The sequence below is a fragment of the Papaver somniferum genome, chromosome 6 (assembly GCF_003573695.1).
Source record: "Papaver somniferum cultivar HN1 chromosome 6, ASM357369v1, whole genome shotgun sequence".
In the NCBI taxonomy this organism is placed as follows: Eukaryota; Viridiplantae; Streptophyta; class Magnoliopsida; order Ranunculales; family Papaveraceae; genus Papaver; species Papaver somniferum.
The window spans coordinates 16,254,574-16,270,916 of NC_039363.1; the positions used below are offsets into that span (position 1 = coordinate 16,254,574).

Here is a 16,343-nt window from a genome sequence, read left to right on the forward strand (position 1 = left end):
TAAACCATGCCAAAGCCATGCCGGCCATGCCTCCATGCCGCTGGCTTCTAAACGGAGGGTTGCAACAATCAACGGCTACCTTTCCCTCTGAGATGCAAATCTCAGCCGTGCAAACTTTCCACCAAACGACTTGTGGCAATCTCTTGGCTACAGTGCCAACTCTTGCCCACGGGGCCAAAACCCTAATTTGGCCACGGTGCCAAAGCCCTAATTTGGCCATGCTAAAGCCATGCCTCCATGCTGTTGTCTTCCAAGCGGAAGGTTCCAACAATCAACGACTATCCTTTCTTCTGAGATGCAAATCTCAGCCTTACAAGCTCGCCACTAAACTAAACGACTTGTGGAAACCTTTGGCTACACTGCCAACTCTTTGGCCACGTCGCAAACTTATCTATGCCAATTTTATGGTCATGGCACCAAACCATAATTAGTAATGCCAAGAGCATGCCATCACCATGGCCACGCCACTGGCTACCAACGGTAACCACAATCAACGGCTAACCTTCATCTCAAGATGCAAAATCTTGACCGTAGAAGGTTACCACTGAGCCGACAAGCGTCCCAAGCTCAACTTGCCAAACAATAGAAATATGCTATAAAAAACGCTCGAGACATCAAAACATGTCACAAACTGGGGGATGCTCATCAGGGTATTGGTCTGGCGGTTTACATCGTGCGGCGTACACTACGCCCGTTACAAGAAAGTGTCATAAAAGTGAGGCGGTTAGTAAATACAAGTAGTAATGGTGAAACGTTTCCTTCATTATGGAAAAATCAATTCCAGGCGTTACCCCTTACCGCTTTCTTCCATTTACTCAACTGTTTCCACTTCTTACGAGACCAGGGTACTTGTATAAATAGGTCTCACCTATTTCCACCAAAGAAGAGGTTTTTGGTCAGGAGAATAAAACACTATGAAATCACTTGTTAGCTTCCCAGTCTGATAGCGTTTCACTTTCTGATACAAGTAGTCAAACAACTACTCTTCCAGAATCAACTATTCTGGTCTCAATACTCTCTTCGCTTCCATCCCCAAGACCAACCCTTCTCCTTCACTTTGTGACCGAAGCAAGTCTGGAACGGCCATTTCTTGGTTTAGGACGGATTTGTATAGATTGATCTCTCTAATCAAAGTACTCCCTTGCAGTATATTGTTTAGGGTTTAGACAAGTTTTTCACCCACACACTCGAAATTACCGAAATCAGTAGAAACTGTTTCCACCCTCAAACAGGGGAGAATCTCTATAACCATAAGAAGACCAATTTGAATTGGTAAGAGGGTGAAAATTCAAATTACCTGAATAATGTGAATTGTTGCCAGAAGTAGGAGTGTTAAAACTTTGATCATTTTGTGCAAAAGAGTGATGTTGATTATGTTGTTGTAATTTCAAAACATTTGCAGAAGCAGTAGTGAGATCCACTTTAGATTCATCATTTACATGAATTTCCTCAGATTAAAGTAAACCAAGTATCTAACATGATGTGATGAGATTCTCATTCTTCAATTGCTGAGTAGTGATAAATGTCTTAAACGAATTGAATTCAGAAGGCAAAACTTGTAATATATGAAAAACCAGATTTTCATCAGATACTACTAGATCTATTTGAGCTAATTAATGAGAAATAAATTTAGTTTTTTTGAAGTACACCAACATTGAATCTGAGCCTTTCTTCAACGTTACAAGATCTGATTTCAGTTGCATTAACCTTGATTTTGTAGTGGCACTGTAATTATGTTGAAGAAGAATCCACACTTCATGAGAGAAATTACAATCTAGAACCAGCGAATGGTTTTCTTCAGCTCAAGCAAAAAACAACCAGGATAAAAGAGCTTGATCTTGATTATTCCAGTAAGTATAGACAGGATTAAAAACAACTTCTGATTCTGGATCTGAACCTTCAACATAATCAGATCGGATAATAGTTGTTGCTCCATCTCCAGAATTTCTACGAAAATACTTCGTCGGACATTAATAAGATCCATCGACAAATCTGAAGAGATTATAGCTTCTTAGTAAAGGTACAACCTGATATTTCCATAGCGTGTATTTGGTGTTTGTTAATTTGGATGGTGGTTTAAATGTTAAAGCAATATGTTTATCAGGTTTTGGCATTGTTAAATTTATTGATTTAAATACAAATTGATGAAAGAAAAGATTGAGTTACCGATTGATTGAAAAAGATATGAAGAAAATAGGGTTTGTGGTGTCTGATACCATGTTGAGAGAGCTATAGTCGCTTGACAATCTCTCTAGCAGGATTTCATTTCATTGTTCTTAACAGAATTACAGACACGGGACTAGATATTTAGTACAGCTAATGATTATCGGCAACTGCATTGGCCGGTGGATCCACCAACACATAACCGACACCTCACACTTGCACACATGTGAATTACACAGACACAGACAATTTACTAGAATAAGTCAATACTCTAACATTGATGAACACGAATGTATACCAAAATGGGAACATGGATCTTATTTTTTTGCCCCCTGTGCAAGCAAAATATTTTGCATAACCATAATAGAAGTCGGTAAATTTAAGACCTATTTCCCTGATTCATATGGCCGGGGGATGGAATTAGGAAAGCCAAACAGCATCCAACCAACTACCTTTTGGAGTTTCTAATCCGGCTTGGTTTCCTTATTTCTATGCAAGTGTTGCGATAGGAATTCTGTCAAAACCTATAAATACATAGGCCAATACCTACACTTTCAACCCCACTAGTTTCTTCGTTCGAGATTGTTGAGATGGAGAATAATAATGATGAGTTTGAAGACCCTATGATTCCTTCGTTTCCCAAAATTGTTGTTGGGCAGTCGGTCCATACTGCTATACTATATTTACAAGAAACATACTGGAATGTTGAAGCCGCAATTACGCTGTTTTTCAGTCGTCAAGAAGAGAGTCATCCAGAAAATAATAACAATGGAGAAGCGAACATTAGGGCCGAGATGGAACACCCTGATTTCCTTGCAGTAGATAACTTTGAAGATGATGGGAATGGTCTTTCCTTGCAGTCGATGGATTTAGCCTGGGCAGCTGTTCCGGATCGGACAAAATCGATCGGGCGGGATGTACATGGTGGGGATGCATTAGGAAGCGGATTAGTGCGGAGATCTGAAGCGAGATGGGAAGTAGAAATCTCGGCATAGTTGGTTGAGCGAAGAGTGTTCCCCTTGGCAACAAGGACACTGAGACGGTCTGACCACGTCGGCGGGACATCAAATGTCTGCAGCACTCACGGTCTAAACGGTGCGGATTAGCTCTCCTCCAAAACCACCCAACCCGATGCGCACGGAGGGAACAAAGGGTAATCTTCACTGGCAATGGTCTTTCTCTTGAATTGATGTATCATGGGCCTTTCCATGAGGCAAAACAAGCTGCTGAAACACAAGACAGGTGGTTGATTGTAAATGTGCAGTCAAAAGACGTGTACAACTCTTATGCGCTAAACATGCATACATCGGCATACAAATCTGTCTCTCAGACTATTGGCGCCAATTTCATCTTTTGGAAAGTTTATGATAATACCATTGAAGGTCAAAAGGTGTGTAACTATTATAAGTTGACATCTTTTCCGGCAGTTCTTGTTTTGGACCCAATCACAGGTCAAAAAGTGAAATCATGGAGCGGAATGATTAAAGCTGTGCAGTTGTTGGAGGATTTAGCACCTTACATGTATGCCGGTCCTAAACATCAACACCCTCAACTTTGTCGTAAACGTCCAACTGAAACCTCTCTGCAAACTACCGAATAAGATGAGGAGCTATTCCAAGCAATTTTAGCTTCAGTGGAAACTACTGTTGCTCCAGCTTGTAGTAACACTGACGAACCAGTAACTTCCTCAAGCAAGAAGATTACATATCCTGATCTCTCTGAAGAGCCAAAGGTGGACAAAACACTTCTTTGCAGAATTGGGGTTCGCCTTCCTGATGGGCATAGACTTCAGCGGAATTTCCTTCTGACAGATCCAATCCAGTTGTTATGGTCATTCTGTAACTCCCAGCTTGATGAAGCAGAGTCGCGGCCTTTTCATTTGACTCGAGCCATTCCAGGTGCATCAAAGACTCTTGATTATGAAAACAAGCAGACATTCGAGGAGTCTGGACTATCAAACTCAATGATCTCAGTTACTTGGGATTGAACATAGATTTGAATTCTATTTTGGGTTTATAAGATCTTGTCTGTTGTCAATAAATGGTTTTGTTACTGAAATATACTGGCAGGTAACATTTGATGGTATATTTTTACTGTTGTAAATCTGTTTTGAATGCAGTCTAGGATCCATAATTACACCAACAAAGAGAACTATGCAAACCAAACACAAATCAATCCTTTAAAAAAGCAAGCAAATTGTACAAGTAATTTAACAATACCATCAGACTTCAATTAAACTCCCATCCTCAGCGCGGGCGCGCTCGTTTTTTTTGTTCCGCACATGGAAAGGGAGTTTGAGATAAATGTTGGGATACCGCAACTACATTGCAGTCTCCCTCCTAAACTACTGTCTTCCTATATTTAGTATCTGCTAGTTATTTCCCTATTAAGTTTGGTTTCTTTATTTAGCTAGAACTCTGCACTATATATACTGATGCTGTAGAACTAAGTTGGTATTCAATTCAATCAATACAATTTAAGCTTGCTTAACTAGGTGGCTAATCCCCAATTCAAAGGATCTCTATCGTTGTTTTCATCGTTTGGGTGTACAACCCTAACAATAAATACATCATATCACCATAAAAATTCTCATGTCAGAAACTAAAAATATAAACAAATAGACAAACCAAGAAAATCAAACAGGCATTGACCTATTATTTCCTTGCTCGGGCTTATGAGTCACTTCATCCACCTACACGTCGTTCTCACCTGATATGTCCTCCAAAGATCTTCCATTTGGTTCCGGTACCAGGAATGTAAACAGCATGCCTATAAAGTTGATAACTCCAAGCATGATCAAGGAGTTCTTGACACCCAAACCAGGAGGATATCCATGAGCAGTCTTGGTTCTATCTTGATCCTGTGCAGCATATAAGAAACCAAATGCACCGATAATTGCTCCAGCTTTCCCCGCAGCAGCTGAAATACCATGACATGTCGAACGCAACCTAGCTGGGAATATCTCAGCTGGCACAATGAAGGTTGTACTGTTGGGTCCGAAGTTTGCAAAAAAGAAAGTCAATGCATACAAAATAACAAAACCGATTCTGTTCTCCTTTTGACTCCAGTATTTGTAAGGAAATGTGTTACGAATTTGTGTATTTTCTCTTAATTTTCAGAAACTGATTACATGAGTATATATATGTGCGACTCTTCTTTAGGCTAAACTAAAGAGTCCTAGAATAAACACCTTCCATATCAGTCTCGGTTTCCTAGAATAAGGCTCCTAGAATAAACACATTCCATATCAGTCTCGGTTTCCTAGAATAAGTCTTTCCTAGTTTATCATCTATGAGTCGTGTACATCTGAGACTTTCCTAATTAGTCTCAGATACACGTCTGTCTCAATACCCCCCCTCAAGACGGAGCATGCAGGTCACAAATGCCCATCTTGGACAATAAACCATGGAACTGAGCTTTTCCCAACGACTTCGTGAATATATCCGCCAACTGTATTGTGGTAGGAGTATAAGAAGGTGAAATAATCTTCCTTATTATCGCATCTCTGACTAGATGGCAGTCCACTTCAATGTGTTTCGTTCTTTCATGAAACACAGGGTTCTTCGCAATATATAGCGCTGATTGACTATCGCAAAGAAGACTCATTGCTTGTGTATGGTGAACTCCCATATCTCGGAGTAACTGTTTCAACCATGTTAATTCACATGTAGCCGCCGCCATGGAACGATATTCTGCTTCAGCCGAGCTACGAGACACAGTTTGTTGCTTCTTAGTCTTCCAAGATACTGGTGAATCACCAAAGAAAACAAACCACCCCGTCAGTGAGCGCCTAGATATAGGACAACTTGCCCAATCTGAATCACACCAACCTCTCAATTGGAAACTACTATCAGAGCGCAACAGAATTCCTTGTCCAGGATTTTTTTTCAAATATCTAACCACACGAAGTGCTGCTTCCCAATGCTCCAGTCTAGGTCGCTGCATAAACTGAGATAAGATATGCACTGAGTAAGCAAGGTCTGGTCTGGTGACGGATAAATATATTAAACGCCCAACCAATCTTCTATACTTCTCTACATCATTAAGCAACTCTCCTGTTGCTAAGGCAAGACGATGATTTGTTTCCACAGGAAATTCTGTAGGTTTCGCACCCAATAAAACTGTCTCCATTATAATATCCAACGCATATTTTCGTTGACATATGTAGAAACCCTTTTTACTCCTTGCCACTTCCAATCCTAGGAAGTATTTCAACTTTCCCAAATCTTTCATCTTAAAACATTGACCCAAGTATGCTTTAAATTGTGTAAGCGCAACCAGATCATTTCCTGCAATAATCAAATCATCAACATACACCAGCACATTAAGTTGCATCTTTCCCTTTAGCATAGTAAAGAGAGAATAATCTGAGTACGATTGCCGAAACCCATAATTCTTCAATGCAGTGGACAGCTTCGCAAACCAACACCGCGGTGCTTGTTTTAGGCCATACAATGATTTCTTCATCTTACACACCATATTAGGATTACCCTTAGCAAATCCAGGTGGTATCTTCATATATACTTCCTCTTCCAAATCTCCATGTAGGAATGCATTATGCACATCCATCTGATGCACATCCCACTGCTTAGCCGCAGCAACAGCCAAAAACATACGAACAGTTGTCATCTTTGCCACTGGAGCAAACGTCTCATTGTAATCCAAACCTTCAACTTGGTGATTTCCAAAAATCACAAGTCTTTCCTTTAAACGTACCAAAGTACCATTTTCATCATATTTTTCCTGTATATATCCATTTACTTCCTAGAGCCTTCTTACCAGGTGGCAATTCGGTGAGATCCCATGTGCCTTGTTCTTCTAAAGCCCGTATTTCTTCCGCCATTGCTTTCCTCCAACCTGGATGTGTCATTGCCTCTCTGAAATTTTTCGGCTCAGACTTTGCAGACAGTGCAACAATATAATTTTTATGCATGTCAGAAAACCTGTCACAACTAACATAATATGTCAAAGGATAAGGTGTACCTGAGGATGATGACTGTGATGATTGAGAGTGAGATGGACTATGTTCTCGAATGGTGTGCGTCACAAAACCTTTCATCCTACTTGAGGGGAACTTCTGACGCTTGCCCTTACCCAAATCTTTGTTCACATCAACTGTATCTGTGGGTTTTCCATTACCATTCTTCCTGCGTTTCTGTCGCTGTAGATTTGTTCTTAACAACGTTATCTTCAGCTGATGTCGCAGTTTTTACTGCTGCAGTTTCTGCAGGCGTCACAGATGTTGCGTTCTATTCCTCTACAGTTTCTGTAGATGTCGCAGTCTGCACTGCTACATTTCCACCAGGTGCTGCAGTCTGTACAACGATATCTGCATCTATCTGTCGCTGTATTTCTGCAGCCTCTTCACCGCCAGCTATTATTGATTCTTCATCACCAACATCTGTCTATTATGTAGTGCCGACAACATCAGTCCTTATATGAGTTCTAGTACCATCCAACTCGGTTTTATATGGAAATTGTGTTTCATAGAATTTTACATCTCTAGACACTAGAAACCTTCTTGTGTCGAGATCATACACTTGCCATGCCTTCTTACCGAATGGATAACCTAGAAACACACACCTTCTTCCTCAACTAGCAAACTTATCTCCTTTGCTACTTTGATCATATACATAACACAAACATCCAAAGACCTTCAACTGTTTATATAAAGGTGGTTTTCCAAACAATACTTCATATGGTGTTTTATTGTTTAGGATAGGCGTAGGCGTATGATTGATCAAGTACGCCGTTGTCAATGCACACTCTCCCCAAAACCGTTTCGGCAAGTTTGCTTGAAATCTTAAGGCCCGTGCCACATTCATTATATGTTGATGTTTTCTCTCAACTCTGCCATTCTGTTGTGGAGTACCTACACATGACGTCTCAAAGGCTATTCCACTAGTCTTAAAATACCCACGTAATGCATTAAATTATGTTCCATTATCACTTCTAACAATTTTAATATCTTTGTTAAATTGACGCTTCACAAGAGAAACAAATTCACGAAATATTAATTCAACTGCTGTTTTATTCTGAATTAAATAAATCCAAACACCTCTTGAAAAATCATCTACTATTGTCAGAAAATATTGAGCTCCACACGATGAACTGATCTTATAAGGACCCCATAAATCTATATGAACTAAATCAAAAATACAATTCGATTTACTCAAACTACTAGCAAAACTGCTTCTACAATGCTTTGCCCGGGGACAAATATCACAAGCATCATTATTCTTCTTAATTAATCTACTCACACCATGCAATTTCTGCAAAACTTTTTCTGAAGGATGTCCCATACGCTGATGCCACAACTCATATGAATCTTCATGCACAGCCATAACTTCAACATGCGACACACCACAGAAAATATATAGTCCACCTTGTCTCTCAGCAACTCCAATCATCCTCCTCGTAGACCGGTCCTGTATAAGACATAATTTGTTAGTACATTGAATAATACAACTCATCTCATCAATAAGTTGTGTGACTGAAATTAGGTTACAGGTTATCTGTGGTACATAAAGGACATTTTCAAGTTTCAATCCACCAGGGAGAATCACAGTTCCAATTTTCTCAGAGCATGCATATTTTCCATCAGGCAATCCAACTGAACAGGCCCTAATATCTCTTACACTTATCATGTTAAGAAGTTCATACGTAACATGATTTGTTGCACCTGTGTCAACAATCCAGGATGTTTCATGCTTTTTACCTTGTAGATGAGAACCAGACTTTCTTGAGTTTAAAAACTCCATCACCTGTTGAACATGTGCTGCTGTAACTCCTGCGAGACCCATTCCATCAGCTGATGGCGTACCAGCACTCTCCTTTGCTGCTGAATTATGCAGGTTATGAGCACGAACATGATTTCCTCCTTGTCCTCTGCCTCCAGTTCTTCCTCCTCTTCCATTCTTTGGTCTGTCTCCCCACCATTCTGGATATCCAATAATCTTAAAACAACCATCATCAGAGTGTCCTTGTCTGCTACAAGTTTTGCATTACTTGGTGGGATCATAAGCACTATTAAGCATCCGTTGCTCAGATTGCACCTTAAAAACCATAGTATTCTCTTGCATCTCTGTAGTCACCACTCCATCTCCAATTTTCAGGCGTTCTGAGTTCACAATTGTTTGATATGCCACATCCACAGACGACAATGGTTCTCTTGCAAGCAATTGTTCACGCAAAGAACTGTATATAGAATCTAACCCAATCAGAAAATAATACAAGAAATCTTCGTCTCTCAACGTACTTACCTGAGACGCAATATCACATGTGCACTGTCCACACTTGCATTGGGGTATCTTCATATAAGTCACCATCTCATCCCATATTTTGTTCAATCTTCCAAAATATATAGCAACTTCCTCCGTTTTCTTCTGTTTACAGTCACTTAAAGATGCTTTTAGTTGGCAAATTCTTGTTCCACTAACAACGCAAAATCTTCTCTTCAAGTGTGCCCATAATAGGCTTGCATCCTCATAATCTCCCAGAGTTGATCTCACTGACAACTCCAACGTGTTACTGATCCATGAAACCAGCGTTGATTGCACATCTATCCATTCTTCTAACTGATCCGGATCTACAGGTCTGGTAACTGTTCCATCAATAAAACCAAATTTTCTCTTGGCTATTAACGATCTTCTTATGGCTCTTGCCCATTCATCATAATTATTTCCTCTCAAACTTATTGGCGTGATGATATTTCCTGGTCCATCACTGGAACCTAGGTAATATACAGGGTTCTTCTTTTGCATATCATATTCGATCGTCTTCCCTTCGGATGATTCAATTTCGCTAACCATCTTTAGTTTTTTTTTTTTTTTTTTTTTTTTTTTTTAGGTTTCGAACTAGGCTCTTGATGCCATGTTATGAATTTGTGTATTTTCTCTTAATTTTCAGAAACTGATTACATGAGTATATATATGTGCGACTCTTCTTTAGGCTAAACTAAAGAGTCCTAGAATAAACACCTTCCATATCAGTCTCGGTTTCCTAGAATAAGACTCCTAGAATAAACACATTCCATATAAGTCTCGGTTTCCTAGAATAAGTCTTTCCTAGTTTATCATCTATGAGTCGTGTACATCTGAGACTTTCCTAATTAGTCTCAGATACACGCCTGTCTCAATAAAATGCAATAGCAAACATGAATACAGTCATTAAGAAGAAACCCATCATTTGAATTGCCCATCTCCCGATAACATTGATGAAAGCTACTGCAAACCAGTACCCAGGAACAGTACTGCATAAAGCAATTAATGTCTGTGCCATCGCAATCTTGTATAACTTCTCCACTAGCACTCATCGTTTGTGATGGCGGAATCCACCCAATTGCAGTAAAAATATGCTTCTGGAACAAATTCTGACTGTAAGAAGCTATGTCTAGCAAGAACCAAGTACTTGTGGTTCCAAGTAAGTGAAGTCCATGTCGTTTTAGAAATTCCTTGGAAAATAATCCGAATGAATTACTAGGCTTTGTGGTTAATCTCTCTACCATTTCTGTTTCAACTTTAATATCCTTGTTCAAGACCTTAGACATATCGGCAGCTGCCCTTTCCGCGTTCTTTTCTATAAGAGCAGTGTAACGAGCAGTTTCAGGCATTTTCATACGCCAGTAGTAGGCCAATGCGGCTGGAATTGCACCGAAAATCACAATTACACGCCAGATGTAGCCAGCCTCAGGTGGAAGGGATGCCTTGGCGTCAACTGCATAAGCTGGAGCAGGAAATTGCTTATCAAATATTGCAGAAACAATAATGGCAACAATTCCACCAGCCAGAATTCCCGTTCCTTGCATCGCAAAGACAGCAGCGATAAAAGCACCACGGGTTTTCTTGTTGGCGTACTCACACATGATAGTTGCAGAAAGTGGGTAGTCACCACGGATTCCAAATCCAAGCCAGAAACGGATGAAACATAGCGTAGCCATCACAGCTTTCGGTTGCCCCCCCAAGGAGAGACCAGATGCTACCGAACAAGTGATCATGATAATCAAGGTAAGACCGTAGACACGCTTTCTACCCATCCGATCACCTAACCATCCAAAGAAGAGCTGACCAACAAGTGTGCCGACCAGAGCGACACCATTAACAGCCGCAGCAACATTAGGCGGCAAATTCCCTGGTTTTGGTGCTCCTTCCACCGTGTAGTAAATTCTACCGAGCAATTTGGTGACAAGGGAGATGCAAAAGAGATCTTAAGCATCCGTGAAGAAACCCATCCAGCGATCACAATGGCCGTAAAATGGTACAATTGTGTCTTAGCTATATCAAGTGCTTTAAGCACTTCTAGTTGTTCCATGACCATGACTTTCGGCTACTCCAACTTTGCTTTTTTTTCGTCCCCCCTTCTCTTTAAGGTTCAAGAGAAGGATAGCAATCGAGATGGTTGTTTTTGCTGAAAAGATTTGTATTTCCGAAATGCAGCGAGTCTTTCCATTGCAATGATATAGAGATCCGTCTTAAAGGATATACTCATATAGTTCCCTTTTATGCCGCCAATTATATGTAACTTGGAGATTATCTAATGTCAGTGGGTAGATGTACTGAATTTGCTGGTGAATTAGAGACCAATTCCACCTCGCAGTAGTTGCTCTTTCAATGCTGTCAGCTGCGCCTATCTTGTATCCGATAGTAAGCATATCTCAAACTAGAAAATGAATAAGTCGACAGATGATTTTGATTATAATATATATAAAACTGATATTATGCGGATAATTATGTCTTCAGATGCACTAGAGAAAATTATAATTAGATCTTAGCTTTTCGATTACATCGAACAGTACTAGTAGTTTATGCTAATCACGTCTTAAACTGTTGCGCTCACAATACTCTGAGCCAGATAGCCTCTTTAATGGGGTATAGGGTCAAACCAACTTTTTTTTATTAAAAATCTACATACTTTATACTTCTCTGTTTTTATTTTGTTTGCCCCCAGAAAACACTAATCTTTCCGAACTATATGATTTAGTCTGAACAGATTAGGATATCAGTATTATCACACAGTAATGAAAATTGGCCATGAAAATTTTAGAAAATAAAAGGTTGAGTTCTACTCAAGAAAGGTGATATGTGTTGGTGGGACCGTGGGAGTCATTAATTCGTTCATAGCCCCTTGAGCAGGAGACAACAAAAGCTTAAAAAAAATAAAAAATAAAAAATAGAGAACCCTTCAGCAACACAGTAATTAAACTTCATCCACGTCGTATAGATTCGAACTTTTATGCGACCCACTGATTAAGGTTTGAGAACAACCTTAATTAAGGTTGTGTAAGGAGGGGTTACTTTTTTGATCCAAAAAGGGAAAAATTGTATTGAAAATACAGTTCCTCACCAAGATGATGAGAGACTGTAAGAAACAAAAAAAGACAGCTCAATTATGGCAGAGCTACAAACAAAAAAGCCAAAAAACGGCAACTAATGCATAACCACATGCCAATTATCCAAAACAGTGTTTAGTGTGATTCCCCCAAAAAAATTTGTCCCTGAGCACCAGTTGAAAATCAAAACCTTGACACCATCTTTCAAAACTTCAAGAGTTTTGTATTTTCCATTAAAAACCCTAGCATTCCTTTCCAACCATACCACCCACCAGATAGCAAATGGTATAATGTCCCAAATTTTTTGCTTCAAACTGCAGTGTGTACCCTTCTTTCTTTTCCACTCTCATATTGTGTCTTTGACTGACTCTTGAAACACCCATTGAAGATTGCAACCTGACAAAAAATAAAACCAAAGTTCTCTTGTGATTTCACAATGCAGAAAAAGATGGTGATTAGTTTCTGCAGCTTTCTTGCATAAAAGGCATCCATTAACCATGACAGAGTTCTTGTAAGTATCCATAGTCGGTGCAGTCACAAAACAAAGATTCCATACAAAAAAAAACCACTTTTTGTGGTATTTTTGTATTCCACACACACTTGAAAGGAAAATGAATCAGCCCCTGTATCTCCAAATCCTTGTAACACTCTTTCATAGAGAAAGACTTGTTACCAGTCTGCCACACTCTATAATCCTCAGCATCCCCCCTTCTAAAAATTGAGATCAAATCAAGTATAAGGAGGGGTTACTCAACGAATAAATTTCCTCCTAGTATCTTATGCACAAGCCCGGAATAATTTTGATATATTCATCGTAAATTATAAAGTTCATGCTGCCAGTATTCCAAGGGGATGAGAGACAAATCAGTGATGGAATCTTAATTGCTGCTGAATTTATTGATTCTAGAATGAGAGAAAACAAGTTTGGATTGGTATGCAAAGTAGATTTTGAAAAATCCTTTGATAATATTAATTGGAATTGTGTGGATATTGTGATGCAAGGTATTGGTTTTGGTAATGTTTGGAGAGGATGGATAAAATGGTGTATTTCCCAAGCTAGATTATCAGTCCTTATTAATGGAGAAGCTACAAAAATGTTTAGAAATCAGAATGGTATTAGACAAGGTGACCCCATTTCACCCTTCATTTTTATTATGGTGGCTGAATTTTTATCTAAAATGATTGGTAAAGCTGCAATTGATGGCCTCATTTCTGGATTTCAAGTTGCTACTAATGGAACTGCTGTTAATCATCTTCAATTTGCAAATGATTTAATTGTTTTTCTTGATGATTCTGAAGAACAAATTACTTCACTGAAGAATATTCTTTTTGCCTTTCAATTGGTGACTGGTTTAAGAGTCAACTTCAGAAAAAGTGCAGTTGTAGGAATTGGTGATGAAAATAATGCTGCTCATTGTGCTTCAATTTTTAGTTGTCAGATTGCTGAGTTCCCTATAAATTATCTGGGAATTCCATTAGGTACTAAATCTAAAACCAAGGCAGTTTGGGATGTCTTGATTGCAAGAGTCCGACAAAAATTAAGCCCTTGGAGAAGGAGGTATCTTTCTAAAGGTCAAAGACTGTTACTGATTAATGGTGTACAAGCTACTATGTCTATCTATTTTTTTTCAATGTTCCAGATGCCTGTATCTGTTGTAAAGACTTTAGAAAAGATCATGAGAATATTTTTATGGGGTTTCTCAAATAATTCTAAGAAGAGAAGATGGGTGGCATTGTCAAAAGCTAATATTGCTAAAGAAAATGGAGGCATTGGTATTAAGAAGCTGAAGCTAGTGAACCAAGCTTTACACTGCAAATGGATATGGAGATATGGCAAAGAGAAAGATGCCATGTGGAGACAACTAGTCTGGGAGAAATTTGGAGGTAATCAGAATGCTTTCTTTCCTAATACCAATTCTAAGGAAGTTAAGCATAGTCTGTGGGATGTAATTTTAAAAGAAAGAGAGTATGTGGCATAAAACACTTCTCTTATCATTCAGAATGGGAAAAGTATCCTATTTTGGATGGATAAATGGATTGGTGGAATTATTCTTAAGGATAGTTTTCCTGCAATTTTTAAAATATCAAGTAATAGGTTGGCTACTATCAATGATATGCTAAACTCTCAGGGTTCTTGGAATTTTGAGTTTAAGAGAGAGCTTAAGGAGATGGAAGTTGAAGAAATTGCTCATATGCTTCAACTTCTAGATTGGTTTTTCTCATAACATTCACAACTGCCTGGCTGAAGACACAAGAAGTGGAATTTTGGTGTTAAGTTCGTTGTTGTTAATTGTTACTCCTCTCTTGTTTTGGATGACTTTCTATACTTTCCTCATAGGCATATTTGGAACCCTAAAATTCCTTTAAAAGTGTCCTTCCTAGTTTGGACTCTTTGCCACAATGGAGAACCAACTTTGGATGTTCTTCTTAGAGCTGGCCTTATCTCTGGCAGTCAATGCCTCTATGTTCTTCTCAAAAACATCTCTTCCTTTACTGTGATAAAACTAGAAAATTGTGGAACTATTTTCTGGATATCTTTGGAGTTAAATGGGATTTCTCTGAGAGTGTGAAGAAAAACATATGGGAATGGAAAAGAAGGAAGACCAATGCTATGGTGAATAAATTATGGGGTATTCTTCCCTTTGCAATTTGGTGGAATATTTGGAAGGAGCAGAACTGCAAGCTTTATAACAACAAGAAGAGGAGATTAGAACATCTCATTGTTTATGTTAAGTGCACTATGTTTAATTTGTCTGTGCACACTAAGCTTTTTGAGGGTTATTCTCTAAATATTCTAATCTGTAACTGGAATGCTGTTATAGGTAATAACTAAGTGTACTTCTCCTTCATTCATCTATTTGATGTGTGAAGATTTTTCTTCATACATTGCCCTTTTCGTTTCAAACAAAAGTATTCCCCCAAAATTTGTCGATTAATCTGAAAAAATAAACAGAGAAATGCAGACATAGTAACGCACTCTGGATAGACGAGGGTAAGAAGGTCTCTGATTGTCTGTTTGAAGATCAAATAAAATGCCTTGAAGTGGATTACAAGACCACACACCCTTAAGTGAACTCTTATTAGAAGCATTAATATAGCTATCTAAGGTGTCTGCAATAAAATTAGCCTTTCTGTATCGTTGACAAAAAGGCTTAACGAGGGGAAGTACTTCTCTATAGTCCTTCCCAGGATAACGTGGCACCTCTCCTGTCCTCCTTAATGAGGACTCTTCTAGGAAGTGCTGAGGGTCCTTCTACACGTCAGCTGGTCTGCTGAAGTCGTCCTTTGGCATTTTGTAGGTATGCACATAAGTAGTTTAAAGTTAAATGATGTATGAAGATACGACAATCTCATCTTATAAGAGCAAGTCTTATGGTGGAAGAGTTCCATCTTCCATCTTCCACGCCACCTCAGCATTTGGAACCGTGGATGGAAGTGTAAGTGTAGTGGTGGAATAGTGAAAACGCTATTCTTAGTAGCGCTAAAAAAACGCTATTAAGAATAGCTTTTTTTTCTCAGCCGTTAGATTTCAACAACTCATCCTAAATCTACGGACAAAAAAAAAACTCTATTCTTAATAGCGTTTTCTTAGCGCTATTCTTATTGGCGTTTCTATGGATTCTACGAACCCTTCCACGAAACGGTGGAACCTTACTTGGATTTTTTATGGAAGACCTCAACTTGAAAGCCATTAGACTTGACATTTCATGGTTTTTCCACACTTGGAATAGGTTGGATTCCACCATGAAACTTGCTCTAAGTACCAATGAAACAGTTAGACAATTAAGTTACATGTTCTTGATATATAGGATAATAAACTACTACGGAGTTAATGGGAAGGAACTCGCATATA

At 39.0% G+C, this 16,343-nt stretch overlaps 2 pseudogenes; one reads left to right on the forward strand and one right to left on the reverse strand.

The window, feature by feature from the left end:
* Positions 1–3,352: 3,352 nt before the first annotated feature.
* LOC113286505 lies at positions 3,353–4,150 on the forward strand (annotated as a pseudogene).
* A 705-nt stretch (positions 4,151–4,855) lies between these two features.
* Positions 4,856–11,478, reverse strand: LOC113285491 (annotated as a pseudogene).
* Between the last annotated feature and the right edge of the window lie 4,865 nt (positions 11,479–16,343).